We start from the raw sequence: 19,314 nt of genomic DNA on the forward strand, positions 1-19,314 counted from the left end.
GTGTCGGGTGAAACCGTCAGTCACTGTGCTGCTCCATTCCTCGGGGCCCTGAGGCTCCTGTGATGTTGCTCCCACCTCTTCAGGTGAGGCAGTGGCGGTCCTGCTGCAGCACCAGCTGGATTCTCCGTGGGATCACTAGCTGGTGGGAATCGCTCTGGGAGCCCGTCATGAATAACTAATGACCTCAGTCCAGGAAATTGAGCCGGCGAAGCAGTCTGAAGTCCCGCCCTGAAGCTCTCGGGGCGAGACCAGGAAAATCCAATGCTAAGTGCGTGCGTGTGCTGGCGTTTGTGTGTGCGCGCATGAGTGCATGCTTGTATGTATAACAGCAAGCCTCTCCATCGGTCAGTACACTCGGTAATAATACACCAGAGCTGTCTTTCGTTCTGTTGCCTTGCGGTGTAATTGACTGAGAACAGGAGTAGGCCATTCAGCCCCTTGAGCCTGTTCCACCATTCAATCAGATCATTGCTGATCTGTACCTCAACTGCATTTATTTGCCTTTCTTCCAGATCCCTTACCTAACAAAGATCCAATGATCTCAGTCTTGACCATTTGAATTGACCCAGTATCCACAGTGTTTATTAGGGGAGGGAGTTCCAGATTTCCACTATCCTTTGCGTGAAAAAGTGCTTTCTGATTTTACTGCTAAACGACCTGGCTCTAATTTTACGATTTTGGACCCATGTTCTGGATTCCCCCACCAGTGGAAATAGTTCCTCTGTATCGACCCTATTGAATCCCTTTATCATTTTAAACAGCCTGATTAGATCACCCCTCAACCTTCTGAACTCAAGGGAATACAAGCCATGTCTACGCAACCAGTCCTCATAATTTAACCCTTTAAGCCCTGGTATAATTCCGGTGACTCTGCGCTGCACGCCCTCCAAGACCAATATATCTTTCCTGAAATGTAGTGCCCAAAACTGAACACAGTACTCCAACTGGGGTCTGTCCAAGGCTCTGTAGAACTGAAGCATCACTTCCTCACTTTTGTATTCCAATCCCGAGGTAAAGACCAACATTCAATTAGCCTTTTTTATTACATTTTGTATCTGTAACTTACATGATTCCCATCACTGATGTTCTCTCTACAAACATGGTTGACATAACTACTGCCACGTAATTTATATTCATTGCACCACTAAAGGTAACTGTCACCAGTAGCATGCTATCACTAACCCTCCCATTCACTGTATTGAAAATAAATTAAAAACCTTTATATTACTAGGGCATTAACTGACAGTGTTACATGATTTTAACAAAACACAGACAGTTAAGGGGAGATTTGGTAGAGGTGTTCAGAATCATGAACAATCTTGTTAGAGTAAATAAGAAGAAACTGTTTCCATTGGCAGAAGGGCAGTAACTAGAGGACACAGATTTAAGATGAACTAAAGGTAAACTAAAGTCCCTCATCCCTGGCACCCATTCTAGTAAATCTCTTCTGCACCCTCTCTAAGGCTTTGACATCCTTCCTAAAGTGTGGTGCCCAGAATTGAACACAATACTCCAGTTCAAGTCTAACCAGTGTTTTATAAAGGTTTAACATAACTTCCTTGCTTTTGTACACAATGCCTCTATTAATAAATGATGTGGAGGTGCCGGTGATGGACTGGGGTTGACAATTGTAAACAATTTTACAACACCAAGTTATAGTCCAACAATTTTATTTGAAATTCACAAGCTTTCGGAAGCTTCCTCCTTCCTCAGGTGAATGTTGTGGAAATGAAATTTTCACAACATTCACCTGAGGAAGGAGGAAGCCTCCGAAAGCTTGTGAATTTCAAATAAAATTGTTGGACTATAACTTGGTGTAAAATTGTTTACAATCTATTAATAAAGCCCAGGATCCCATATGCTTTTTTAACAGCCTTCTCAACTTATCCCACTACCTTCAAAGATTTCTGCATGTGTACCCCCCATCTGTTCCTACATCCCCTTTAGAATTGTACCATATACTATGGTACATTAACCAGAGATCAGATTCACTATTTTTTTGCATATTTTGTGGCATGACAAAGGGCACAGTTAGACTCGATTGCAACAAGGGCAGATGTCTCACAAAAGTGACCCTATTCTTTTCTTGGAAGGGGTGGAATGTGAGTTCTGAGGAGGATGCAAAGAGGCTCCAATGTGATTTAGACAGGTTGGGTGAGTGGGCAAGAACATGGCAGATGCAGTATAATGTGGATAAATATGAGGTTATCCACTTTGGTTGTAAAAACAGAAAGGCAGATTATTATCTGAATGGTGATAAATTGGGAAAAGGGGAGGTGCAACGAGACCTGGGTGCCCTTGTACACCAGTCGCTGAAAGCGAGCATTCAAGTGCAGCAAGCAGTTAGGAAGGCGAACGGTATGTTGGCCTTCATTGCAAGAGGATTTGAGTACAGGAGCGGGGATGTTTTACTGCATTTATACAGGGCCTTGGTGAGACCACATCTGGAGTATTGTGTGCAGTTTTGGTCTCCTTATCTGAGGAAGGATGTCCTTGCCATGGAGGGAGTGCAACGAAGGTTTACCAGGCTGATTCCTGGGATGGCAGGACTGACGTATGAGGAGAGGTTGGGTCGACTAGGCTTATATTCACTAGAGTTTAGAAGAATGAGAGGTGATCTCATCGAAATATATAAAATTCTAACAGGACTAGAAAGACTAGATGCAGGGAGGATGTTCCCTGTGGCTGGGGAGTCTAGAACCAGGGGTCACATTCTCAGGATACGGGGTATGCCATTTAGAACCGAGATGAGGAGAAATTTCTTCACTCAGAGGGTGGTGAACCTGTGGAATTGTCTACCACAGAAGGCAGTGGAGGCCAAGTCATTAGATGTATTCAAGAAGGAGATAGATATATTTCTTAATGCTAAAGGGATCAAGGGATATGGGGAAAAAGCGGGAACAGGGTACTGAGTTAGACGATCAGCCATGATCATTTTGAATGGCGGAGCAGGCCCGAAGGGCCGAACGGCCTACTCTTGCTCCAATTTTCTATGTTTCTATGTTTCTATGTATCATGTCACCAATGAGCAAGTCGGACATGTCCCATAGCCTAATGCCAACTCCAAAAACCCTGGATTATACCGTGCTAATCGATAGGACCTGTCGGTTAAAAACATCCTTTTAGGTTCAACGAATCTCCTGTGCCTTTGCTCATGGACAAGGTGTCTCTCTTTCTCTCACTCCTTTAACTCCATTGGCAAGACCAAAGCCTCCTGGTTTGGGAAGGATGTCAAGGCCTCGGGGAGTGTGCAGAGAAGGTTTACCAGAATGGTACCAGAGATTAGAGACTTCAGTTTTGTGGGGAGACTGGAGAAGATGGGATTGTTCTCCTTACAGCAGAGAAGGTTAAGGGGAGATTTAATAGAGGCGTTCAAAATCATGTGGGGTTTTGATAGAGTAAATAGGGAGAAACTGTTTCCATTGGCTGAAGGGTCGGAAACGAGAGGACATAGATTTTAGATAATTGGCAAACAATCCAGAGGGGAAATGAGCAGAAATTTTTTTACGCAGCGAGTTGTGATGATCTGGAATACACTGCCGGAAAAGGTGACGGAAGCAGATTCAACAGTAACCTTCAAAAGGGAATTGGACAAATATTTGAAAAGGAGAAATTTACAGGGCTTTGGGGAAAGTGCAAAGGAATGGGATTATTTGGATAACTCTTTCAAAGAGCCGGCACAGACACGATGGGCTGAATGACCTTGTTCGGTGCTGTAGGATTCTATGATGTTATGTATGTGATTCCTGTACACCCCAACTACACTCCATGTATATAACCCCTGTACATGTTGATTGCACTCCATGTATATAACGACTGTACACCTCGACTACACTCCATGTATGTAACCCCTGTACATACTGACTACACTCCATGTATGTAACCCCTGTACATACTGACCACACTCCATGTATATAACTACCGTACATACTGACCACACTCCATGTATATAACTACCGTACATACTGACTACACTCCATGTATATAACCCCTGTATGTACTGACTACACTCCATGTATATAACTACTGTACATACTGACCACACTCCATGTATATAACTACCGTACATACTGACCACACTCCATGTATATAACTACCGTACATACTGACTACACTCCATGTATATAACCCCTGTACATACTGACCACACTCCATGTATATAACCCCTGTACATATTGACTACACTCCATGTATGTAACCCCTGTACATACTGACCACACTCCATGTATATAACTACCGTACATACTGACCACACTCCATGTATATAACTACCGTACATACTGACTACACTCCATGTATATAACCCCTGTACATACTGACCACACTCCATGTATATAACCCCTGTACATATTGACTACACTCCATGTATGTAACCCCTGTACATACTGACCACACTCCATGTATATAACTACCGTACATACTGACTACACTCCATGTATATAACTACTGTACATACTGACTACACTCCATGTATATAACCCCTGTACATACTGACTACACTCCATGTATATAACCCCTGTACATACTGACCACACTCCATGTATATAACTACTGTACATACTGACTACACTCCATGTATATAACTACCGTACATACTGACCACACTCCATGTATATAACTACCGTACATACTGACTACACTCCATGTATATAACCCCTGTACATACTGACTACACTCCATGTATATAACTACTGTACATACTGACTACACTCCATGTATATAACTACTGTACATGCTGACTACACTCCATGTATATAACTACTGTACATACTGACTACACTCCATGTATATAACTACTGTACATACTGACTACACTCCATGTATATAACTACTGTACATACTGACCACACTCCATGTATATAACTACCGTACATACTGACCACACTCCATGTATATAACTACTGTACATACTGACTACACTCCATGTATATAACCCCTGTACATACTGACTACACTCCATGTATATAACCCCTGTACATACTGACTACACTCCATGTATATAACCCCTGTACATACTGACTACACTCCATGTATATAACCCCTGTACATACTGACTACACTCCATGTATATAACCCCTGTACATACTGACTACACTCCATGTATATAACTACTGTACATACTGACTACACTCCATGTATATAACTACTGTACATACTGACTACACTCCATGTATATAACCCCTGTACATACTGACTACACTCCATGTATATAACCCCTGTACATACTGACTACACTCCATGTATATAACTACCGTACATACTGACTACACTCCATGTATATAACTACTGTACATACTGACTACACTCCATGTATATAACCCCTGTACATACTGACTACACTCCATGTATATAACCCCATACATACTGACTACACTCCATGTATATAACTACTGTAGATACTGACTACACTCCATGTATATAACCCCTGTACATACTGACCACACTCCATGTATATAACCCCTGTACATACTGACTACACTCCATGTATATAACTACTGTACATACTGACTACACTCCATGTATATAACTACCGTACATACTGACCACACTCCATGTATATAACTACTGTACATACTGACTACACTCCATGTATATAACCCCTGTACATACTGACCACACTCCATGTATATAACTACTGTACATACTGACTACACTCCATGTATATAACCCCTGTACATACTGACCACACTCCATGTATATAACCCCTGTACATACTGACTACACTCCATGTATATAACTACTGTACATACTGACTACACTCCATGTATATAACTACCGTACATACTGACCACACTCCATGTATATAACTACTGTACATACTGACTACACTCCATGTATATAACCCCTGTATGTACTGACTACACTCCATGTATATAACTACTGTACATACTGACCACACTCCATGTATATAACTACCGTACATACTGACCACACTCCATGTATATAACTACCGTACATACTGACTACACTCCATGTATATAACCCCTGTACATACTGACCACACTCCATGTATATAACCCCTGTACATATTGACTACACTCCATGTATGTAACCCCTGTACATACTGACCACACTCCATGTATATAACTACCGTACATACTGACCACACTCCATGTATATAACTACCGTACATACTGACTACACTCCATGTATATAACCCCTGTACATACTGACCACACTCCATGTATATAACCCCTGTACATGTTGACTACACTCCATGTATGTAACCCCTGTACATACTGACCACACTCCATGTATATAACTACCGTACATACTGACTACACTCCATGTATATAACTACTGTACATACTGACTACACTCCATGTATATAACCCCTGTACATACTGACTACACTCCATGTATATAACCCCTGTACATACTGACCACACTCCATGTATATAACTACTGTACATACTGACTACACTCCATGTATATAACTACCGTACATACTGACCACACTCCATGTATATAACTACCGTACATACTGACTACACTCCATGTATATAACCCCTGTACATACTGACTACACTCCATGTATATAACTACTGTACATACTGACTACACTCCATGTATATAACTACTGTACATGCTGACTACACTCCATGTATATAACTACTGTACATACTGACTACACTCCATGTATATAACGACTGTACATACTGACTACACTCCATGTATATAACTACTGTACATACTGACCACACTCCATGTATATAACTACCGTACATACTGACCACACTCCATGTATATAACTACTGTACATACTGACTACACTCCATGTATATAACCCCTGTACATACTGACTACACTCCATGTATATAACCCCTGTACATACTGACTACACTCCATGTATATAACCCCTGTACATACTGACTACACTCCATGTATATAACCCCTGTACATACTGACTACACTCCATGTATATAACCCCTGTACATACTGACTACACTCCATGTATATAACTACTGTACATACTGACTACACTCCATGTATATAACTACTGTACATACTGACTACACTCCATGTATATAACCCCTGTACATACTGACTACACTCCATGTATATAACCCCTGTACATACTGACTACACTCCATGTATATAACTACCGTACATACTGACTACACTCCATGTATATAACTACTGTACATACTGACTACACTCCATGTATATAACCCCTGTACATACTGACTACACTCCATGTATATAACCCCATACATACTGACTACACTCCATGTATATAACTACTGTAGATACTGACTACACTCCATGTATATAACCCCTGTACATACTGACCACACTCCATGTATATAACCCCTGTACATACTGACTACACTCCATGTATATAACTACTGTACATACTGACTACACTCCATGTATATAACTACCGTACATACTGACCACACTCCATGTATATAACTACTGTACATACTGACTACACTCCATGTATATAACCCCTGTACATACTGACCACACTCCATGTATATAACTACTGTACATACTGACTACACTCCATGTATATAACCCCTGTACATACTGACCACACTCCATGTATATAACCCCTGTACATACTGACTACACTCCATGTATATAACTACTGTACATACTGACTACACTCCATGTATATAACTACCGTACATACTGACCACACTCCATGTATATAACTACTGTACATACTGACTACACTCCATGTATATAACCCCTGTACATACTGACTACACTCCATGTATATAACCCCTGTACATACTGACTACACTCCATGTATATAACCCCTGTACATACTGACTACACTCCATGTATATAACCCCTGTACATACTGACTACACTCCATGTATATAACCCCTGTACATACTGACTACACTCCATGTATATAACTACTGTACATACTGACTACACTCCATGTACATAACTATTGTACATACTGACTACACTCCATGTATATAACCCCTGTACATACTGACTACACTCCATGTATATAACCCCTGTACATACTGACTACACTCCATGTATATAACCCCTGTACATACTGACTACACTCCATGTATATAACCCCTGTACATACTGACTACACTCCATGTATATAACCCCTGTACATACTGACTACACTCCATGTATATAACTACTGTACATACTGACCACATTCCATGTATATAACCCCTGTACATACTGACTACACTCCATGTATATAACTACTGTACATACTGACCACACTCCATGTATATAACTACTGTACATACTGACTACACTCCATGTATATAACCCCTGTACATACTGACTACACTCCATGTATATAACCCCTGTACATACTGACTACACTCCATGTATATAACCCCTGTACATACTGACTACACTCCATGTATATAACCCCTGTACATACTGACTACACTCCATGTATATAACCCCTGTACATACTGACTACACTCCATGTATATAACCCCTGTACATACTGACTACACTCCATGTATATAACTACTGTACATACTGACCACACTCCATGTATATAACTACTGTACATACTGACTACACTCCATGTACATAACTATTGTACATACTGACTACACTCCATGTATATAACTACCGTACATACTGACTACACTCCATGTATATAACCCCTGTACATACTGACTACACTCCATGTATATAACCCCTGTACATACTGACTACACTCCATGTATATAACTACTGTACATACTGACTACACTCCATGTATATAACCCCTGTACATACTGACCACACTCCATGTATATAACCCCTGTACATACTGACTACACTCCATGTATATAACTACCGTACATACTGACCACACTCCATGTATATAACTACTGTACATACTGACTACACTCCATGTATATAACCCCTGTACATACTGACTACACTCCATGTATATAACCCCTGTACATACTGACTACACTCCATGTATATAACCCCTGTACATACTGACTACACTCCATGTATATAACCCCTGTACATACTGACTACACTCCATGTATATAACTACTGTACATACTGACCACACTCCATGTATATAACTACTGTACATACTGACTACACTCCATGTACATAACTATTGTACATACTGACTACACTCCATGTATATAACTACCGTACATACTGACTACACTCCATGTATATAACCCCTGTACATACTGACTACACTCCATGTATATAACCCCTGTACATACTGACTACACTCCATGTATATAACTACTGTACATACTGACTACACTCCATGTATATAACCCCTGTACATACTGACTACACTCCATGTATATAACCCCTGTACATACTGACTACACTCCATGTATATAACTACTGTACATACTGACCACACTCCATGTATATAACCCCTGTACATACTGACTACACTCCATGTATATAACCCCTGTACATACTGACTACACTCCATGTATATAACTACTGTACATACTGACTACACTCCATGTATATAACTACCGTACATACTGACTACACTCCATGTATATAACTACTGTACATACTGACTACACTCCATGTATATAACTACCGTACATACTGACTACACTCCATGTATATAACTATTGTACATACTGACTACACTCCATGTATATAACTACCGTACATACTGACTACACTCCATGTATATAACTATTGTACATACTGACTACACTCCATGTATATAACTACCGTACATACTGACTACACTCCATGTATATAACTATTGTACATACTGACTAGACTCCATGTATATAACTACTGTACATACTGACTACACTCCATGTATATAACTATTGTACATACTGACTACACTCCATGTATATAACTACCGTACATACTGACTACACTCCATGTATATAACTATTGTACATACTGACTACACTCCATGTATATAACTACTGTACATACTGACTACACTCCATGTATATAACTACTGTACATACTGACTACACTCCATGTATATAACCCCTGTACATACTGACTACACTCCATGTATATAACCCCTGTACATACTGACCACACTCCATGTATATAACTACTGTACATACTGACCACACTCCATGTATATAACCCCTGTACATACTGACCACACTCCATGTATATAACCCCTGTACATACTGACTACACTCCATGTATATAACTACTGTACATACTGACTACACTCCATGTATATAACTACTGTACATACTGACTACACTCCATGTATATAACCCCTGTACATACTGACTACACTCCATGTATATAACTACCGTACATACTGACTACACTCCATGTATATAACCCCTGTACATACTGACTACACTCCATGTATATAACTACTGTACATACTGACTACACTCCATGTATATAACCCCTGTACATACTGACTACACTCCATGTATATAACTATTGTACATACTGACTACACTCCATGTATATAACTATTGTACATACTGACTACACTCCATGTATATAACTATTGTACATACTGACTACACTCCATGTATATAACTATTGTACATACTGACTACACTCCATGTATATAACTATTGTACATACTGACTACACTCCATGTATATAACCCCTGTACATACTGACTACACTCCATGTATATAACTACTGTACATACTGACTACACTCCATGTATATAACCCCTGTACATACTGACTACACTCCATGTATATAACTATTGTACATACTGACTACACTCCATGTATATAACCCCTGTACATACTGACTACACTCCATGTATATAACTATTGTACATACTGACTACACTCCATGTATATAACCCCTGTACATACTGACTACACTCCATGTATATAACTACTGTACATACTGACTACACTCCATGTATATAACTACTGTACATACTGACTACACTCCATGTATATAACCGCTGTACATACTGACTACACTCCATGTATATAACCCCTGTACATACTGACCACACTCCATGTATATAACCCCTGTACATACTGACTACACTCCATGTATATAACTACTGTACATACTGACTACACTCCATGTATATAACTACTGTACATACTGACTACACTCCATGTATATAACCGCTGTACATACTGACTACACTCCATGTATATAACCCCTGTACATACTGACTACACTCCATGTATATAACCCCTGTACATACTGACTACACTCCATGTATATAACCCCTGTACATACTGACTACACTCCATGTATATAACCCCTGTACATACTGACTACACTCCATGTATATAACCCCTGTACATACTGACCACACTCCATGTATATAACTACTGTACATACTGACTACACTCCATGTATATAACCCCTGTACATACTGACTACACTCCATGTATATAACTACTGTACATACTGACTACACTCCATGTATATAACCCCTGTACATACTGACTACACTCCATGTATATAACTACTGTACATACTGACTACACTCCATGTATATAACCCCTGTACATACTGACTACACTCCATGTATATAACTACTGTACATACTGACTACACTCCATGTATATAACCCCTGTATGTACTGACTACACTCCATGTATATAACTACTGTACATACTGACTACACTCCATGTATATAACTACCGTACATACTGACTACACTCCATGTATATAACTACCGTACATACTGACTACACTCCATGTATATAACTATTGTACATACTGACTACACTCCATGTATATAACTACCGTACATACTGACTACACTCCATGTATATAACTATTGTACATACTGACTACACTCCATGTATATAACTATTGTACATACTGACTACACTCCATGTATATAACTACTGTACATACTGACTACACTCCATGTATATAACTACCGTACATACTGACTACACTCCATGTATATAACTACCGTACATACTGACTACACTCCATGTATATAACCCCTGTACATACTGACTACACTCCATGTATATAACTATTGTACATACTGACTACACTCCATGTATATAACCCCTGTACATACTGACCACACTCCATGTATATAACTACTGTACATACTGACTACACTCCATGTATATAACCCCTGTACATACTGACTACACTCCATGTATATAACTATTGTACATACTGACTACACTCCATGTATATAACTACTGTACATACTGACTACACTCCATGTATATAACCGCTGTACATACTGACTGCACTCCATGTATATAACCGCTGTACATACTGACTACACTCCATGTATATAACCCCTTTACACAATGACTACACTCCATGTACATAACCCCTGTACATACTGACTTGTACTCCATGGCACCCCAATCAATTCCTAACCAAAAAAACCAACCGTATTTTGTCCACCTGGGCATATTAATAATTATTCTTCACGAGTGATCCCTTATTTTCTCAAGCACGCAGCATTAATTTATTCTTGCATCTATTCGGAAATTGCTTGTGTTCTGTAGAACTGCAGATCTTCAGTCAGCTCATTAACTTTTAGGTTTAACATTTTCTCCACTGCAACTTTATTGTAATTTTAAATATGACTGCTTTAACATCCATTACCAAAAACGGCATTGCTAATTTGCTTGATTACAAATGAGAGACAATTTATTCCCCCTTTGATAATATAGTAACTCCATTTGTGCCACGATACAAAGAACTCAGCCTGTTTGGTTTGGGTGAGACTAATTATTAATTCAGAACTTCTAGTTTGTTTCTGTCTGCCAAGATTAAAATACAACTTTCTTTTGGCCTTATGGTCGATTTAACTTCGCCACAGCAATAAGAACTGTTACAGCAAAGATGAAAGGATCTATCAATTAATTCATTGGGTATTATCGAGAACTCTGCGCTCCTCCAACTCTGGCCTCTTGTGCATCTCCACTTTCTACGCCCCACCATTGGCTGTCGTGCCTTCAGTCGACTAGGCCTTAAACTCTGGAATTCCCTTCCTAAACCTCTCCGCCTCGTCACCTCTCTCCTCCTTTAAGAGGCTGCTTAAAAACTTCCTCTTTGACCAAGCATTTGGTCACTTGTCCTAATGTCTCCTTCTTTGGCTCGGAGTCAAATTTTGTCTGATTTACAGTCCTGTGAAGCGCCTTGGTGCTTTAAAGGCGCTATATAAAATGCAAGTTGTTGTTATTATAACTTGGAAACAAAAATGTTTTGTTTCTATTTTTCTCTGTTCCTGAAGGCGTTGCCTGCTTGCTGGGTACAGTTTCACAGGTGCCAGTAGCCTCTCTGTGCCTTGTCCTGATCAATCTTCAGGTGTGAGACCTGACAGCGAGGGTCAGTAGACCTGAATGGGGCACATGAGAGTCGAGCCTGATCCTGTCCTCATCTGTCTACAAACACACACGCACTTTCCAGCAGGGGTCACTAGAAGGCAGGAACCCTGGCTGATTCTTATTTTTCCTTCCTTCCCAGCCCAGGGCACCAAATCCAATTGTAGCTCTCCATACCACCCAACACAATATTAAACATTAAATACATAACATTTGCCTGAAGGAAAGCATATAGAATATTGAACATACAACTATTTAAAACTGATGATATGCTACATAGAAAATGGTCTTGAAATAATGAAGATAATTGCACAATGTTTTAGCAGCAGATTTCCATCTTCTTATTTTGGAAACACAAACTAGTTTGAGAGATGCCTTTGCATTACCAGAGGAGAATTACTGAGGTAAGCATAAATAGCACTCATTATGTACCAGGTGCTACCTTAGTTTCGGTGTACAAGTTCATTAGGAATAAAACATTAAAGGGCCAATTTTAAATCCACCCCCGTTTGGTGGGAATGGTGCAGGTGGCAGGGGTGGGGGGGTGATGGTAAAATGGCGGGGGAGGGGGTTCGCACCGTGCTCCCGACACGTTCCCGCCCCCTCACTATTTTTACTTCCCCAAATTCAGGCGCAGGAAGGCCGGCCGCCTCGGAGGAGCGGGGGCCTAATTTAAATGGCGGTGTCCCATCCAGCGGACATCACCGGGAAGCGCACGCCATTTTAACCGCAGCCATGTCTACGGCCCACGCGGTCTCCAGCCTACCAGGATCTAGGCCAAGGTAAGCGATTTAAAACATTTTTTTAAAAAGGTTCCTGTGTAGCCAGGAGGAGCAGGAGAGCCTGCGCCTCCCCTGCCCCTGCCCCGTGATTTCCCCTCCCTCTCCCGATCGTGGACTTCCCGACCAGCCCCACACCAATTGTGACACCCGCCCGTCAGGAGTAACGTCATTCCCGCTGGCTTCAGGCGGGAGTTATTTTCAGGGCATGGGAGTTTTTTAACTGGACCGAACAGTTTGCCACCCGTTTCGGCCCCTGCACCTCCCAATTCCTGAGTTAAAATTGGCCCTTAAGGAATCTTCAGTGAATTCATAGTTTTCCTGGTAGTGCATTGACTATGGTGCTCGCAGCCCAGAGGCCATGAGTTCAAATCCCACCATGACGAGTTGTAAAATTAAATTCAATGAATCTATAATTTGTAAGCAGAGGCCGTTAAAATTAGGTAAAAAGGACCATAAAAGCTGCCGTAATGCTCTAAATTCCGTCTGGGAAGGGACCCTTACCTGATCTGGCCTGCACTTAATTCTCTCTGAAATGGCCTATCAATCTACTCAGTTGTATAAACAATACCTACAAAGTACAATTTAGAAAAGGCCCATCTCCTTCACAGGGAACTAGGGATGGACAATAAATTCAGCCTTTGCTCTCAAATCCTAAGAACAAACATAAAGAAAAATATTTTTGCTAACCCAAATGTTGCCATGAGCAGATCATTCAGTTCCCATTGAAAATAAATGGGTTGAAATTGTGTTTGCAATAATAATAATAATTAACATTTTCACGCAGTCCTATAAAACTCCTCTACTGTAACAAAGCTTAATGTAGTGGAAGAATTTCATACGAAGGTATTAAGTACTAATGTGGCACAATGTGTTTTCAACTCAAAGGACACTGTAGTTCTTTGGAATTAATGTTCCAATTAATGTTTTATTGCTTTTTTCATAGAAACAGAGCAGAGGCATAGGGCGCTAAATTGAGCCATCCAGCACCCGTTGTTTCGGCACTATGCGGTCTCACGAACATCCAAGATGGCGTCTTGGATGCGCACGCACGCTTCTAGCGCGACGTGCGCCGGACGCCATCTTGGTAAAGGGTTTTGCCCATGCGCAAATAACGAGCGCTAGCAGCACGTAAAATAAGGAGAATTTGATCAGTGTGCAACGCTGATTTAAAGTGATAGATACCATTTTGGGACTTAACGCTCCACTCAACGCACAGTCCTAACCACAACCATCTGAATATGTCTTAGAGTGACTGGAGGACCCCCACCAGTGCAATTTAAAGGGACCATACGGGATTTACAGGTTAGTTGCTGGATTATTGCTTCTGGCTGCTGACGCATCTGTAACTATTTTTGGAGGTCTCCCATACTTGAATACTAGGACGAGGGGACATAGCCTAACATTTAGAGCCAGGACGTGCAGGTGTGAAGTTAGGAAACACTTCTACATGCAAAGGGTGGGAGAAGTTTAGAATGCTCTTCTGCAGATGGCAGTCACGTATTGGCCAGATAAGGATTGGTAAGAACAGTGGTTTACCTTCTCTGAAGGGCATTAGTGAACCAGTTGGGTTTTTACAACAATCCGACAGCTTCATGGTCATTTTTAGTGCTACCAGCTTTTTATTTCCAGATTTTTTAAACTGAATTCAAATTCTCAAACTGCCATGGTGGGATATGAACTCACATTCTCTGGATTATTAGATTAGGCCTCTGAATTACTAGTCCAGTAACATAACTGGACTTGCAACCGTATCCCAATGGCATTGTTGGCATGCTTACTGGGATTCTGACTCATTGGCGTAATGTGATTCAGCATTAGCTGGTATAATGATTGTGGCTTTGAAAAGTAGCAATTATTAATAGAACCTGTTGAAATTATTTTAAGAAGAACTGGATGTATTTTTTCACAGGGACACTCACAGCTTTCTCGCAATTCCTTATTACGGTGCCAAAGATGGCTTTCAGCAATTTACAATTTAATTTGTGAACCAAGTATAAATTAAGGCATCCATCTAATGCTAACTAGTGCTGAGACAGAAGCGTTAATACAGAAGTAGGACCTGAATCCTAACATCCCTCCATTGCAACTGTTAGCTAAATGCGCACATCTTCAATAACCAAAGAACTTGCATTTATATAGCGCCTTTCACAACCTCACAACGTCCTGAAGCACTTTGCAGCCAATTAAGCATTTTCGAAATGTAGTCACTGTTGTAATGTAGGAAACGCGGCAGCCAATTTGCACACTGCCAGGCCCCATAAACAGCAATGTGATGATGACCAGATGATCTGTTTTTTTAGTGACGTTGGTTGAGGATAAATGTTGGCCAGGACAATGGAGAGAACTCCCCTGCTCTTCTTGGAAATAGTGCTGTGGGTGCTTTTACTTCCACCTGAGAGGGCAGATGGGGCCTCGGTTTAACGTCTCATCCGAAAGATGGCACCTCCGACAGGACTGCACTCCCTCAGTACTACACTAGAGTGTCAGCCTAGATTTTGGACTCCAGTCTCTGGAGAGGGACTTGAACCCACAACCTTCTGACTCAGAGACGAGAGTGCTACCACAGCTGACTCCAATAACATCAGAAATGCACGAAAGCCTAGCTTCTTGGGTGAAGACATTGCCTAGTGTGGCACCAAACCATACAGACTGTGAAGGTACCAGATGCGATCCCTGGGTTGTGTTGAATTAGCTGATAGTAGCCATGGTGGGAGTAGATGCAATGCAATTGGCCACAGTGTCTTTAGGCTAGGGAGGAGACATCTTCTAGGAGTCCCAATTCTGTCTGCATACCACTGGCCTGTGCCAGAAAGTGTCAGATGAGGACAGAATATTGTTTGGATGTGATGATCCCCCCCTCTTCCCCCACACACTGTCTCATATCCTGGACTCCAAGGGTCAAATTACAAGGAGAGATTACACAAACTAGGGTTATATTCCCTGGAATTTAGAAGATTAAGGGGTGATTTGATCATTGTTTTCAAGATATTAAGGGGAACTGATAGGGGAGATAGAAAGAAACTATTTCCACTGGTTGGGGAATCTAGGACTAGGGGATACAGCCTAAAAATTATAGCCAGGACCTTCAGGAGTGAAGTTAGGAAACACTTCTACACGCAAAGGGTGGTAGAAGTTTGGAACTCTCTTCCTCAAATGGTAGTTGATACTAGCTCAATTGTTAATTTTAAATCTGAGATTGATAGATTTTTGTTAACCAAAGATATTAAGGATATGGGGCTAAGGTGGGTGTATGGAGTTAGGTCACAGATCAACCATGACCTCGTTGAATGGCTGAACAGGCTTGAGGGGCTAAATGGCCTACTCCTGTTCCTATGTTCCTGCTGGTACTCATTGTTTAGCCTCACACATAAAGGAGGGCCACTTTGATGAGGTATCTGGAGGGCAGCCAGTAGATGTGAAACCATACCACATACCATGTACCTTCAGGGGAGGAGAAGGGCAAAGGAAGGAGAAAATGGGAAGAAAAAAAGTAAAGAGAAATACACACAAATCGTGTGACATCTTCAAGAAACCCAGACTTGGTACCACTCTGTCTCTCATACATCTCCTGTGCTGGTCAAATGATGTTTGAATTTGGCAATTTAAATTCGCTGCCACATTCCAATTAACAACAGGCCTGAATTTCAAACATTTGCACTTGGTGAGTAACACTGCAACCCCGACAGGAACAGCTGAAGAAACACAGAAATAACACAAGGGTATCCCGTGACCTGATCCTTTCTGAATTGTCGATAGTCGATACTAATTTCTTTATTCTGCTTGGTCTGAAAGTGTTCCCATCACACAAAGACCTACTGCCGAATACTCCGCCAGCACTGCTCTTTAGAGTAATAATTCCTGCTCATTTCCGACTGTGCTAAATCCTACTGTTCAGCCACAACCTGCTGATAACATTGAGTACATTGAGGGAATGAATTGCGAGGGATCACGCTCTCATTCAAACTGGAAGGCAATCATACGCGTGTCCAAAAGCAGAGGGAGCCACAAAATTATTGGGCTGGATTTTGCTGTAAAAATATCGGTGAGGCTGCTGCAAATCGGACAGCAACATCCAGCGACCGCACATGCGCAATTAAACGGGGAAATCTGGAAGTTGCTGTCCGAGATGCGATGCTCCTCCAAAAGCTGCGGGAAAACGGCATCTCGCCGTCTGACTCATCATCGAATGTATTTAACGGTGTGAAGTTCCTGTATTTACCTCACAGATACGGACTAAACTCGCCAAGAAAAGTTAGGGCTTGTCCATTCCAGTCTACGTACCCTTCTAATGGCGCGTTAAGTCTTAATGACTGCCAAACAACCTCTCTGGCACTGAAAATTAACTTTTACAAGTGTGGAGTCTCATTCCTTCAGGTATTAATTATTGTTGGACATTTAAAAAAAATGTAAATAACATTTTTTTTCTTTTCCTTTCTGTCTCTCAATCCAATCTTTCTTTCCCCTCGTCATTTCGAGTACTGGACCTGATTTGACAATGGGGCAGAAATTGCTCTGAGTGGCAAACCAACACTGCTCGCCGCTCCATAGGTTTATACTAACCCACTAACTTACTGCACTCTTTACTTCGGGCACTTCCTCAAATAGGAAGCGGAGAAGAGCCCAGCGTCAGTTCGAGCGATGCCAGGATCCTGGGAGATACGAGAGGATCGATCTCTCACCTCGAGCAATCAGATCACAGCATTTTTGACAAGCTGCAAAACTCTCTCTGCAGGCTTCCAACGTTAAACCAGGAACTGAAAGGTACAGCATTAAAATCATTGTAAAACAGCCACAGACAGCAAAAAAAAAGAGGGTAAGAAATAATTAAATTAAATAAAAGAGACAGAAGGGAAAAGTAAAAAAAAGTTATCAATTTTTTTTAATGACCAAAAATTATTAAAATAAGGAGTAATGAGACTCCACATTTTTAAAAGATAATTTTTAGTTGTTTGGTAGTCACTAAGACTTATCGCATTGATAAAATTTAGTTTAGACCTGATATTTTTAAGCGTACCTGTTCTGTGGCGATATTAGTTATTTTCCAGCTGGGCAGATGAGCAAGTTGGTGCTTTTTTAATGATTTCCCTGATTGCAGCGGGCGATATACCTTTAATTCAAAGCTGTCATATCGGCGGCGAACCAGTAGGAGCAAGTTGCGGATTTCCGCGTTTCACTGCACATGTGCGAACGCCGGAACTTGCTCCTCCATTTCGCCACTAACAGCGGAGAGCGCTGTGAGCTCCTCCGTTATTCCGCAAGAAATTTCTGCCCCATTGAATTCACTATTCTAACTTACACTTCCTGATTCAGTCCTTGCA

General features: G+C 41.0%; 1 protein-coding gene across 1 annotated transcript in view; it reads right to left on the reverse strand.

The window, feature by feature from the left end:
* dpp6a (dipeptidyl-peptidase 6a) overlaps positions 1-19,314 on the reverse strand; it is a 319,256-nt gene that overhangs the window by 49,166 nt on the left and 250,776 nt on the right. The gene's annotated exons all lie outside the window — the stretch shown is intronic.

Source organism: Heptranchias perlo, chromosome 2 (assembly GCF_035084215.1).
Source record: "Heptranchias perlo isolate sHepPer1 chromosome 2, sHepPer1.hap1, whole genome shotgun sequence".
Lineage (NCBI taxonomy): Eukaryota > Metazoa > Chordata > Chondrichthyes > Hexanchiformes > Hexanchidae > Heptranchias > Heptranchias perlo.